The sequence below is a fragment of the Terrapene carolina genome, unplaced genomic scaffold, assembly GCF_002925995.2.
Source record: "Terrapene carolina triunguis isolate 2854851 unplaced genomic scaffold, T_m_triunguis-2.0 Scaffold42, whole genome shotgun sequence".
Classification (NCBI taxonomy): Eukaryota; Metazoa; Chordata; order Testudines; family Emydidae; genus Terrapene; species Terrapene triunguis.
In genome coordinates this window covers 222682-236420 of record NW_020664393.1, presented here as the reverse complement: position 1 = coordinate 236420, position 13739 = coordinate 222682, and the positions used below count along the sequence as shown (strand labels likewise).

Sequence of the window (13739 nt, the reverse complement as noted above, 5' to 3'; positions counted from 1 at the left end):
CGCGAGCGTCCCTGCCTCCCCTGGGCAGTGGTCGGCTGTCCCCCGGGGGCAAGCTGTGGCGGCTGCCGCACCTGCAAAGAGAAGAGGGAAGGAGGTGCATGGCAGCCTCCCCCCCGGCAGGCATCTCTGAGTTGACTCATGGGGGCTTATCCTGGCTGGACCTCCTGAGCAGCAGCCTGGAGGCTTGGGTGAGTTTCATGCCGGAGAGGGGCCCTCCTCCCCCAGAGGTCGCTGCTGCTGCTGGGGAGAAGGCTGGGGGGAGTCTTTCTCTCTGGCCCCCACCCCAGCTCCGGGGCAGCCTGCCTGCTGAACCCCAAACTCCTGATCCCTGGCCCAGCCCCCCCCCACAGCCTCCCCCACACCCCAAGCCTCTGTCCCAGCCCTGAGCCCACACCCAGCAGCCAAACCCCCTCCCGCACCCCCTCCTGAGCCCCAACCACCTGTCCCAGCCCAGAGCCCGCACCCAGCACCCAAACTCCGTCTCAGAGCCCTCATCCCTCCCGCACCCAAACTTCCTCCCAGAGCCCACACCCCAAACCTCCTCCTGCACCCAAACTCCCTCCCAGAGCCTTAGGCAGGTGTGTGTGTGTGTGTGTGTGTGTGTACGGGGGGGACTTGGACCCGTTCTGGGCACCACCAAAAATTATACAAACCTGCTGCCTTGACCATGCCTTGACAGAACTTTGAGAAACTGTGACAGGATGCAGACTAGCTGATTCACCCGCACTCTTCCTGTAGCTTGAAGCCTTTTCAGGGGTTTATGTCAAACAGCTGTGCCGAGGGCATGATGCGCTACTGTGCATGCTTTACCATTGCTCTCCTCCTGCCCACAGTTTGGAGAATGTCCACGTATGGACAAGAGGGCCTCCACGGCACCCTGTCCTCACTCAGCAGCTTTTTCACCTTCCAGTGACTGAGCTTGCTGATGTTGCAGTTTCCTCCTTCACGCTGAAATCAGCTGCAGTTTATCTCTACATCTGACTTACTACCTATCTGTGGGCCTTAGCTTAAACCATCGGAGAGAACAAGCAGGAAGAAAAAGAAGGAAACATAAAGCCGAGAAGTGGCTCAATTTACACAAAAAGAAGAACCATCAGGAAAGGTTTCTAGTGTACCCCCTTCCAGCTAACAGTACTGCTGGCTTGGCCACCATGGAATTGGGCAACAAGAGGCTAAGCTAGGAGAAGAGTTTGAAGACTGTGTGAGACAGAGAAGATGGAGAAAGGTAAGCAATTACTTATTTATTTTCATGTATGTGTTTTTACAGCTCCATCGGTGTGCCTGGCAATTTACAGAATAATAAAAATCCAGGGGCTAGATCATCCTGTGTGGGGTGGCTGCTTTGTGTCACACTGCTAGTGAGGCCTGGCCTTAACCAGTCCTGGGAAGATCACCTCAAGAGGCACACAGCTCCTGCAGAGAGACAAACATTACTCGCCCTCCTTCTACTGACATAGCACGGGAAAGGGGGTCTGGCCAAGATGCCCCTAATAAGGCTGAGGATTAGAATAGCTTGCTGTAAATTAGAGCAGCCTTCAGGTTGTGCTAACACAATGCAGAGGGAATAGCGTATGCAGAGCAGCACCAGGATCAGGGGAGTGCAAAGGTGACCTTTAAACTGACTTTACCTCCCTCCCTCTGATTTGCACTCTACAATTTGGTTGCAAAAAAAGCTGTGGCCCAGTGTCCCTTCCTGACAGGATTTAGCAATATGAGTTCAGATATTATAAGGCAGGGATCGGCAACCTTTGGCACGTGGCTCACCAGGGTAAGCACCCTGGCGGGCCGGGCCGGTTTGTTTACCTGCTGCGTCCACGGGTTCAGCCGATCGCAACTCCCACTGGCCGCGGTTCGCTGTCCCAGGCCAATGGGGGCTGGAGGAAGCGGTGCAGGCCAAGGGATGTGCTGGCCGCCGCTTCCCGCAGCCCCCATTGGCCTGGAGCAGTGAACCGCGGCCAGTGAGAGCCGCAATCAGCCGAACCTGCAGATGCGGCAGGTAAACAAACCAGCCCGGCCTGCCAGGGTGCTTACCGCATGTCAAAGGTTGCCGGACCGCGTGCCAAAGGTTGCTGATCCCTGTTATAAGGAATGATCACATCTATGAAAGAGAAGGAGGAGGGAGTACAAGGGTTACAGCACAAAAATATACAGTTGCTTTGGTTACTTAATGTGAGTATCTGGAGGGTTTGTACCTTTCTATTTTATTTTTTCAATATTGCTCATAGGCACCATGGTAGACATGTGCTTTAAGCTGAAAGTGGAGCCAAGGCAACCCACATCAGGAAGGAGATACTTGGAAGACGACACAAAGACACAAATAGGAGAAAGAAGCAAAAGGCCTGGGTAGTTGTGTGGCTTGGGCAACAGGAATGACGAAAAAGTTGGGGGTGTAACAGGGTGACTAGCCCTTGGGCTGGCGGGCCTGGGGCTAAGCCAGCCCTGATTACAGAACTAGCCCCACCTCTCAGGAATCAGGGCCTTCCTGTAAAAAAAGAACCAGGTTTAAGTGCTGACAGGGTCCAGGTGGGGAAAAGAGGTGGAGGGAAGAGACTGTAAGGATCAACAAGGCTCCGTCAGGACCATGGCTCAGAAGGGGAGAGTCAGAGCAGGAAAGGCAGCTGACAGCATGGAGGAAAGCTCTCCAGGCAGGGAGGCTTTGGAGCGACCTTGGGTAACTAGAGAAGAGACTTGGAGACCCAGAGGCAAGGTAGGAAATAGCTCAAGGAAAACTTCAATATGGGTAAAGGGTCTGACCTAGCTGGGCAGTACAGGGCCCTGGGCTGGAACCCAGTGTGCAATACAGTTTTGTTTTCCACAATATCGTTTAGGGAAATGATATCTTGAAATGTATTAAATTTCAACAGGACCTTTCCAAATGTAAAATAGAACAACGTAACCAGAGGGGGAGAGAAATGATGACATTTTCCGATGAAATTTGAAAGTAGAGGGGGAGACGGCTGATGCAGAGAGATACAGAAAGTCTGTCAGAGGTGACAGGAGCCGCACCGAGGAGGACATCTACACTGAGCATGGCGAGATTGTATCAAATCTCTGAGAAGAGGCCAGTGCTGGCAAAGGGGACTCAAAAAAGACATGGCTCAGATTCTGAGCTGTTCTCTTTAGTGCAGCCCCTGGCTGGGGGAAGTAGGAAAGTAGCTGTGAGCTGAATATTTTGTCTCTTCAAGTCTGGAGATAGCTGGAGACTAGACTGGCTCCCAGTGAAGAGTAGCTCTAGAGGCGTCTCTAATTTTTTCTTACTTCAGCAGCTCATTAACCATCCAGCAGACCCGAATAGTGCAATGGCTCTCTGGCTACTCATTCACCAAACTGCCCCTCTGTCACATTCCAGGGTGCAATCCAAACCAGTAGTGTCGCTGCCTGCCCTGCAGCCTTGAGTGCTTCAAAGTGCTTTACTAGTGTAGCTTCCAACCTGGGCTGCCCACAAACAGTCTGCTAGCATGCAGGCCACACTCGGAATGTCTGTGTATAGCTGCAACCATGGTTCAGCAACTCTGACCCCAGCAGCCTGTCAGTAATTCACCAGTCTGACTTCCACCAGCCTTGGTTACTACTTGCAGGGTGACCCCAATGCACTCCCAGTCCCGAATTTCCCCCAAAATGTGTGTTCTGCACTGTCCAGCCTTCTCTTGGGCAGTTCAGAGATTAAAGGTCCATTGCCCTGTAAAGGGTCAATATTCAAAGTTTGCTACTTTAACTGGAGTTACCCAAAGAGTTCAGTTTAAACACTGCACTGGGTTGGTTTAGATTAAAAATAAAACAAGTTCATTAACAAAAGAAGATAGGATTTTAAGTTGAATACAAATATAAGGCATTAAAGTCAGAAATGGTTACAAGAGAAATTAAAATAAAATGCTTTATAGTAGCTAAACTTAATGAGCTAGAATTGGTTCAAGGTAAAATCCTTACCATAGTTTCCCAACAGCAAGGGACCAAATCCTGACCAAATTCTCAGGTCAGGATCCCCAGCCTCCCCCACTCCTGCCTCCCCAAGACCAAAGGGCTGGTTCCTTTGTCTTGTTAGGTGTGTGTGAGAGAGAGATCATTTGAAAACTAATAACTTGCTGGTCAATGATATCATGCTGAAACGTATGTAGTAACATTATATGTAAAGTTATGAACTCCCCCTGTATAATGTTCTTAGCACATGTTCAAAACCATGCAGTCTTGCCTAGGCAAGAGTATACTGAATGAAGAAATGTGTGTTTACCTCAGTTTACATATATGTAGTAAACAGAGTCTTTGAGACAGCAGGGAGAGGAGATGGCAGGAGACAAAGCAAATTTACATTTCCGCAAACACAGGTGAGAAGAACATGAAGCATCCTTCATCACCAGACTCCATATAACCTTCTTTTAGGCTTATCATCACTGGAAGTAGACATGGGTTCATTCCAGGCTGTGTCATTGCCCCATGAGCCTGCAACCCTTGACTGTGGCTGGTCTCTTCATTGTGCTAATAGTGGTGTGAAATCCAACAGAGCTGCAGGACCTACACAAATATTTGTTTCCAGAAGTTAGCTAATCTTTTCAATACAGCAGCAAATCAGACTGCCCACTATGAACAATCTGATTAAAATCAGAAACTACAGCTTTTACATTTCTATAACAAGAATCCTAAGAAATACTTTACAGACTGTGTGCAGTGATCAATGTCACTCACTCACTATTAAAATGCAACCACCTCTGGTGGAGTTCAGCAATCATTCTACCTCAAGCAACATCACAGAGTAGATTTCTGTCGAAGAATATCCTCTGCGAAAATGTAGGTAAACAGAATGTATTTTTCAGTTACACTACCAGAATGTGGCCAGGACACAGTCTTTTCACATGTACAGTAAATGATGTGATCTTGATCCCACTAGAAGAGCCTGAGAGTGATAAAATTTGTTCAGCCCTCCAGAGCCGAGAAATACTGGAGAATCTGCAACCAAACACAGCTTAAAGAAGCAAGACTACAATTCCAAAGTATTTATTTTATCCTCAATTTTATTATGTATATAGTACACAATACACATGATACCATGTACATTGGCCAAACCGGACAGCCTCTACGCAAAAGAATAAATGGACACAAATCTGACATCAGGAATCATAACATTCAAAAAACAGTAGGAGAACACTTCAATCTCCCTGGTCACTCAATAACAGACCTAAAAGTGGAAATTCTTCAACAAAAAAACTTCAAAAACAGACTCCAATGTGAAACTGCAGAACTGGAATTAATTTGCAAACTGAACACCATCAGATTAGGCCTGAATAAAGACTGGGAGTGGTTGGGTCATTACAAAACCTAAACCTAATTTACCCAACACTAAATTCCCTCTACTGTTACTCTTGTCAACTGTCTGAAATGGGCCACTCTCATTACCACTTCAAAAGTTATTTTTCCTCCCTTGGTATCCTGCTGTCAATTGAATTGTCCCGTTAGGCTGACTTCACACGTGGTAAGGCAACTCACATCTTTGCATGTATTTATACCTGCTCCTGTATTTTCCACTCCATGCATCTGATGAAGTGGGTTCTAGCCCACGAAAGCTTATGCCCAAATAAATTTGTTAGTCTCTAAGGTGCCACAAGGACTCCTAGTTGTTTCTGGGATTTTGTGGCATTCATGTACCAGAATGCAACAGGGTCCAGAATTTTTAGGTGCAGTAGGAGTGTAGACTTGTGTTAGAAGTTAGACCTTGGAAGCCTAGACCCAAAACCTGCCTGAATCAAGAAGGAATCCAGAGCTGCATGTGGGATTTTGCAAGGCTGAGTCTCGGGGGATTCCTAGGGGTCTGGATGTGGTGGTGGTGGGGCAGTAGGAGCAGCTAGACTTGGTCTCTGTGTGGACGACGTAGTGTGGGGATCGGGTACAACAAGCAGCAGCAGGATCTCGGTAGATCCAAAGGAGCTGGAGTTGTAGCCCGTGCTGGAGTTGTAGCCTGAGTGCGGCATGTGCCTTGTTTGTGCTGCACCTCGGGGGGGGGGAGGAAGCGCCCGGCACGGCTCAGCAGGGGTGGGGTCGTGCTCTGCTCTCCAGCCTGGAGGGAGGATGTCCGGGCCCGGGCGGGGGGAGGGGGTGGGCTCGGGGGGCTCCCCAGGCGTTTCCCCTCCCCCAGCTGCACTCGGTGACGTTGCGGTTTCCTCCCTCTGCTCTGGCAGCGCTCGGGTGTCCCGGTGGCGCCTGCACATCCTCTCTCCGCGCGCTGCGCCCGGCCCCAGGCGCCTCTGTCCGCCCGCCGCGGGGATGGCCCGGCCGACTCAATGAGCTGGGGGCGTCCGGAGCGGCTCCCCCTGCGGCTGCCGGGCGCTGCCGCCGCGCCGGGGCCGGGCTGAGGAGGACTGTCGGGGGCGAGGTAAGGGGTGAAGGGGGGGGGGCGCTTCCCCTCAATCCGGGAACTCGCCCTGGGCTTGGAAGTGGAAACTTTCTGGGAGCCAAGCGTCCGGCTCCGCTGCGGGCGGGGGGCTCCGCTTGTCTCCCGGCCCCTGCCCCTGAGCCCCTCGCGGCGTCGGCATGATGCGCGGTGCAGCTGCTGGGGGTGGGGGGCAGCAGGACCGTCCCGGATGCGCCCCGGGCTAATGCGGGGGGCAGGGGGCCGCGGGTGCAGGCTGGAGGGGCGCCGTCGGGGGCGGGGGGCTGGCTGGGGCTGAAGAAGATCGGCTCGATTGTCCCGGGAGAAGTGCAGGGACTCTCGAGCCGCGCTAACCCCACAGCAGCCGCTGCTGCTCCGGAGCGTCGGGCAGCGAGTCCGGGCGAGGGGCTTGTTGTGGGGACCGGGAAGAGTTCACCAAAGTGCTTGAGCCGTGCTCCATTGGGACGTGTTGTGTGCAGTATTGCCGAGACACGTGTGCGGTGAGCCTGACCGAATCCTTCTGGTTCTCATCGAGCCTGGAGCTGAGCCCCCTCCCCCAATGTAGGCAGCAATTGCATTTCCGAATAGTTCTGTGCAGCTAGGAGTCCTGTGGCATGTTTTCTTTTTGAGAAAGTGCTCCCAGTCAGTGATCTCCCTGTACCAGGAAATGTAAGGGGGATTGACACATCCAGAGAGAGGGATTGGTTTGTTTGTTTTTTATTTGCAGAGATGCTGTGGCCACCAAAGTGTCCACTGACTCTGATGGGGCTCATCACCTTTGGGAATCAAGCCAGTAGAATTTGAGTAGAAATATCATTTTTCCTTACCTGTCTAAATCAGTTTGCAACAAACCACTTGGGAAGTGATCTTGAAGGTCGGCGTCCTCTCAGTGGTCTACTCCAGTGGTTTTCAACCTTTTTTCATTTGCAGCCCCCTAAAAATTTTCAGCTGGAGGTGCAGGGCCCTTTGGAAATCTTAGACCTACTCTGCGTACCCTCAGAGTTGAAAACCACTTGTCTAGTCAATGGCTGCTCATTACCACGCCAGACATTCAGCACCTTACAGAACTGGGCTGTATTAGAGAAATGTTGAGTGGTTAGATGGGGACAAAATGACTAAAAGTAGTACGAAAACTTTAAACTTTGGAGCTTTGTGCTCTTCTGTAGCACCAAGAGCCCCCAAGCTCTTTACAGACACTAATGAGTTAAGCCTCTGTGAAAGGTGAGCATCCTTGTTTTGAAGCTAGGGAAACCGAGGCACAGAACAAGAGCATGATTTGCCTGAGGTTGTTATCAAAAATGTTTAAGTGCTATAGGACCATTGTTACTAGATCATCAATTTTATCCCCCCATTCCCATTATGATGGTGGGATATATTTCCTTAAAAGGAGAGATATTGCATACTGTACTAAATTGATACTACCCTGGAACACAGGCATCAATATGTGGTGCTCCAAAATGATGTTGCAGGAAAGTGGTTATAATCCTTACTTTTCTAACACGACAGATTCTTCCATGTCAAAACAATGTGAGTTCATAAAGACTCAATATAATTATTTCACTGTATAGTGAAGCAGAGATAGAAGCTGTTTGCTAAACTGTTCTTCAAATGTACACAATACCAGCATTGTTTTTGGTTGCCACAAAAAGGCCAGTGTCTGTTTCAGTAAGATTAAAGTTTTTTGACACAATCCAGCAAAAACAAAGGTTTCAGAGTAGCAGCCGTGTTAGTCTGTATCCGCAAAAAGAACAGGAGTACTTGTGGCACCTTAGAAACTAACAAATTTATTAGAGCATAAGCTTTCGTGGGCGACAGAAATTCCAGGCAAGAGGTGGCTCATTGGCTGTCTTTATCATACTATGTTGCCAATATATATTGCAGCACAACAAAATATTTTAAAGGAACATAATCTAGTAGTTAAAATTCAAGATGTGGAGTCAATATTTAGATTCTGCTTCTAAAACAGTCTTTGTCGGGTGACCTGGGGCAAATCACTTCACCTCTCCAGGCCTCCGTTTTCTCCACCATAAACAGGAATATCTGTACTTTCCCAGCTCACAGGGTTGTTGTGAGATTTAGTCAATGTAATGTTTGATAATTGCTTGGAGATTCTTGGATGGACAGTGCTATTGATGTGCAAAATCTCATTTCAACTTTGAATTCACTTACAAGTGATCATTGTTTACATGCATTTTTTGTGAGCTAAGTAATATAAAGGTTCTAGCACAAAACAGCAAAAGTAAGGAAATCTCAAGCTAAAGCTGACACTCTATCTATAAATTGCCCTAAACAGCAAAACAAAGGGGTGTTAAAGGAATACAGTTTATTGGTCCAAAGTTGTTAGAACTAAATAAAACAAAAAACAATTTTAATTCCTAGCAGTCTTTTCTATTATTCTTGTTAAGTACGGAAGCTCTTATCTCACCTTTATCTGGCTGTATAGCTTGATTTTTTTTTTGTAAGATCAGAATGCTTGATATCACTTTGTATTGTCACCAAAAGAATGACACTACAAATTGAGCATTATGATTTAATGCAAGATCAGTTAAAAGAGAGAAGAGTTTATGAATCAAAGAACCAGAGCTTAAAGCTTTAGCTGAACTTCCAAGGCACTTCACACCTCACAGACTGATCTAACTATAATTGGAATAGTAGTAAATAAATCTCTCCAATACTGGAACAGAAAATCGATATGTATTAATTACTTGTGGGCAAACCACATTGGTTGGGTGCATCTAGCACAATTTGGATGCTATACGAATAAAAATAACAATAATGAAAACAATAGACAATTAAAGTTTTAGATATTAATCCTAAAGTCCTGGTACTTTATAACATTTTATCCAGATCTCTAAACCTATTGAAGTCTTCTGTGCATTTCATTTCACTTGCTCAAGTGAATGATAATGGGATAGAAAGCCTTTCATCAGAACGAAAGCTATAAATCCAGTTTAGGCCATTCTCACTGTGGAATGGCTGTTGGGTGACTTGAGTATGATGGTTTCAGTTCCTAGTGGACAAATGTTCTTATTTATTACTAAGGCCTGGTCTACACTTAAAAGTTTTGCCTGCATTGCTACGCCAGCTGGGGGGGGGGGGGGGGGGGGATCACAGCCTAACTGACATACCCGTGCCACCAAAAATCAAATATAGATGCAGTTATTCTGTCCAAAAAAGTCCTTTTACTAGTATATCTTGTATTGTTCAGGAAATTGGTATAAGCTATATTGGCGAAATAACTCTTTTGCTGGTATAAACTGCATCTCCACTAGCCGGATTAGATATGCCCACTTAGCTATACATGCAAATCCATTCTAGTGTAAACAAGGCCTAATTAGTAGTCGCAGCAGAGAGAACAAATATTGAATGGGATTATAAACAGAACTATCCTCCCCATACAGAAGTGATCCCTCTAGGTCAAGATTGAGACACATTACCAGGATTGCATATAGAAACTTGCACAGTTCGTATCCATGATCCATGCACTGAGTAGAAAGATTTTCGTTCCCACTGCTGTCAGTCTGGCACCTTTAACTAGCAATAAAACTATTTTTAAAGTATCTAAAAAGAACAAACACTTTCCCCAAACCACTTTGGTTGATTGGTTTAACCTAGCCAATACAAAAAAGTTGACTGAGAAAAGACTGACCTATGTTGGAGACCTTTTCTTATCCCTTTAAGTAACATTCCAGCAACAAGTTTGTCCCAGCCTGTTTAAAAAAATTGCCCAGTCTACATTATAAGCAGAGCCATATCAAGAACCAGGTTACAGCAGCTTTGTGTTACAAACTTGGTACCAATCTGTTATTCTGGAACTTAACTGCATTTTGTAACCAGGCTGAATCTAAGTTATTTCTTTATAACTACTCCTTAAAAAGCAACCCCGACTAATATGAGGCATATAAGTTTTGTTTCAGATGTTTTTCTGAGCACTAGTCAAAAGCAGAGCTAGGAATATAATCCGGGGTGAAATCGTAGCTTCACTAAAATCTCATAAACTCATAGACTTTAAGGCCAGGAGGGATCATCGTTAGAGCCCTGAAAATCTGCGGATATCTGCATTCGCAGATGCGGATATCCATAGATTGTGTTTGTGGATCGCAGATCGGATGCAGATACAAATTTTGTATCGGTGCAGGGCTCTAACCATCGTGATCACCTAGTCTGACCTGCACATTGCAGGTCACAGAACCTCACCCATCCACTCCTGTAATAGACCCCCAACCTCTGGCTAAGTTACTGAAGTCCTCAAATCATGATTTAAAGACTTCAAGTTACAAAGAATCCACTAATTACTGTAGTTCAGGGATCGGCAACCTTTGGCACGCAGCCCATCAGGGAAATCCGCTGGCGGGCCAGGACGGTTTGTTTACCTGCAACGTCCGCAGGTTCGGCCGATCGCAGTTCCCACTGGCCGCAGTTCGCCATTCCAGGCCAATGGGGGCTGCGGGAAGCGGCGCAGGCCAAGGGATGTGCTGGTTACTGCTTCCCGCAGCCCCCATTGGAATGGAACGGCAAACCGCAGCCAGTGGGAGCTGCGATCGGCTGAACCTGCGGATGCTGCAGGTAAACAAACAGTCCCGGCCCGTCAGCAGATTTCCCTGATGGGTTGCGTGCCAAAGGTTGCCGATCCCTGATTTAGACCAACAGTTCTCAAACTATGGGGCGAGCCTGCCAAGGGAAACGCGGGAATGTGCTAAGGGAGACACAAGCTATGTGCTTTATTTTATTTTTGGGTTTTTTTGAAAAGCTGTGGCTGTCAGCCCAGGATGGTTGGAGCTCGTGCAGAAGGGCAGTGCACACCGGGAGGTAGGGATAAAGGGGATAACCGGAGCCCCGCCACTCAGGCTCTCCTTCCGCTCGCCCAGTGCCTCATCGGCAGGTGGCTCAAGTCTCCCCCCCCCCCCAGGAGGCATCCCAGGCTTAATTTCTCTTTCCCCCTCACCCCCAATCCTCACCTGGAGGAGGTAGGGCTCCGGCTGTCAGCCCCGGGGTGGCAGCAGCAACGCAGAAGTAAGGGTGGCAATGGGGTGCTAAATCAGCTGTGAACAGTGATATTGATGAATATCACTTTTCACATTGCCTTGTGCGCTGCTACACACTTACTTCTGTGTCTGCTGTGAACAATGATATTGACAAATACAACTTTTCACATTGTCACCCTTACTTCTGTGCTGCTGCTGGTGCAGCGCTGCCTTCAGAGCTGGGCTTCTGGCCAGAATCTGCTGCTCTCCACTCTGCCTTCAGAGCTGGGTGGTGGTATATGTACTTGGGGAGGGGGGAGAGCATAAATGACTACAGACACAAAGAAGGGGGGCCCAATCAAATAAGTTTGAGAACCACTGCTTTAGACTGTAGGCTCTTTGGTGCAAGGACTATATTTTTGTTATATGTTTGTACAGTGCCTACCATGACGGGGTCCTAATCCATAACTGCGGCTTATAGTTAATAAATAACGTGTGAATGTGTTTCCACGATTATAGCCTTGAATGTTATCAGGGCTTGGGAACACAATTAAAACATACTTTGGGTCCATCCTAACTGAAAGACTAAACAAGTTCTAGAGTTTTCTTCTTCTATTAATCTTAATTTCTCTGGAAAGATTTTACAAATAAAAATAACTATATTTTATATCCTGAATTACATACCTATCCCTTAATAAGTGACTTCAGTTGAGTCTGAAGTAAAAAGCACTAAGGCTGTGTGCTTCAGGACATCTTTCTCTGTGTCTGGGTAGTTTTACATTTTTGATGGTGACACTGATTGATGTTTCATGCAACGAATGCAAATATTTAAACGAGTCTGCACTAGTTGGGAATGAGTGCCTTTAGGAGTATCCCAAAATGACTTTCTTATTCACTCCATGGAGCATGGGATAAAAGGGCCTAAATGGAGTTAAGGATAATAACGTTAGCACAAGTACGAGATTACTGAGGGAGCATTTCAATGCTAAGTAAATATTAAATTAGAAAAAAAATCAATTGTTGGTGTACCAACAATTTAAATCTTGTTTTGAAATTGACAAAACTTTGCAGTTAACTTTTTAATATAGTGCACTTTGCTTCTATTGCTCTATATAAACGGTTGTAAAAGTGACAGATTATAAGATGTGAAAAAATAACTGCAAGAAGTCTGCATACAGAGAAAATGGGCAGATTAAAAATGCCTAAAATAAACTGATTAAAGTACTTTGTGGTAGCTGTTTTACCAGTAGCGTGTTGCAAACTTTTTGCAACCCTTAGTTCTTACCAGTGTTCCCTCTAATTTTTCCCACACGTGTGCGGAATGAATTTTGTTCTGTGCACCAATATGGAGGTGTTGTGTGACACATCACCCCCATATTGGTGCACAGAACAAAATTCATGTGATGGGGGTGGGGCCGACGGATTTGGAGTGTGGGAGGGGGCTCAAGGCTGGGGCAGAGGGTTAGGGTGCAGGGGTGTGAGGGCTCCGGTTGGGGGTGCGGGCTCTGGGGTGGGGCCGGGGATGAGGGGTTTGGGGCCACGGCAAGTCTGGTGTTGAGGCCGGGGGAGGGGCGCCCCTCCCCCGGCAGGTCCCAGCTGGGCGGGTTCCCTGAGTGCCTGCGCAACGCTTAATAGCCTGCTGTGTGGCCGCACAGTTTACAGGGAACTTAGGTTTTTACGGGGTGATATTTCTTGCAGGGCTGCATACAACTCTAAATACATGGAGAGTTCAGTGCATAACTTAAAGCTAAGTATAAAGTTAATTTTAATTAGCCAGTGAAATTGTTCAGTATTACATATATCAAATATTATTTCCTTAGTATTGAAAAATATTGTCTCTGGCTGTCTTTTATTTCTTTGTATAACTCTTAGCGGGATATAAATAGTGAAAAACCAACTTTTTTCTTAGTAAGATGCCTTTGCAAACATATTAGCTGTAGTTGAGATTTATGGAGATGAATTAAAAGCAAAGTTCAGAATGCTTGTCCATATCTGAAAACTCTAGGATGACATGATGATAGATTGCTAAATTTGGAATGTTAGTGCCCAGGAAACATGTTGTGCCTGTATTTGACTTCCCGGCTTTAATACTTTGGGTTTGCATATTGTGTGTACTGTGTTTCAATACAAATTATTTTCTCAAGCTATAATGTATTTGCTTACAGAACAATAAATAAATAAATAACATTTGCTGTTTAACATTTTTTCTACCCAGTGGACTCTACAGTAAAATAGGTGAAGTAATGGCTCGTAGTAGGCCATGTAAGATACGTTGTGAATTAGGAAGTGGTGCTTTTGAACTCTTCCCAGAATTTTATCCTCCTATTTGGCACTGGACTGAAGTTTGGTCACCGGTTTTGCATGGTTGAAATGGGTGAGGGGAGGGAATGAAAGAGAGGACTTCTGCTGACTGTACT

The 13739-nt window shown here is 46.7% G+C and overlaps 1 protein-coding gene across 2 annotated transcripts in view; it reads left to right on the top strand.

Moving 5' to 3' along the window:
- LOC112106981 (dermatan-sulfate epimerase) overlaps positions 1-13739 on the top strand; it is a 296569-nt gene that overhangs the window by 240759 nt on the left and 42071 nt on the right. Inside the window, exon 1 of one of the 2 annotated variants that reach the window (XM_024200488.1) lies at positions 6183-6361. The exons of the other annotated variant lie outside the window; for it this stretch is intronic. The gene's annotated coding sequence lies outside the window, so the exon portion shown is untranslated. Of the gene's footprint in view, positions 1-6182; positions 6362-13739 lie in introns of those variants that run through there. 2 annotated transcript variants of the gene reach the window in all.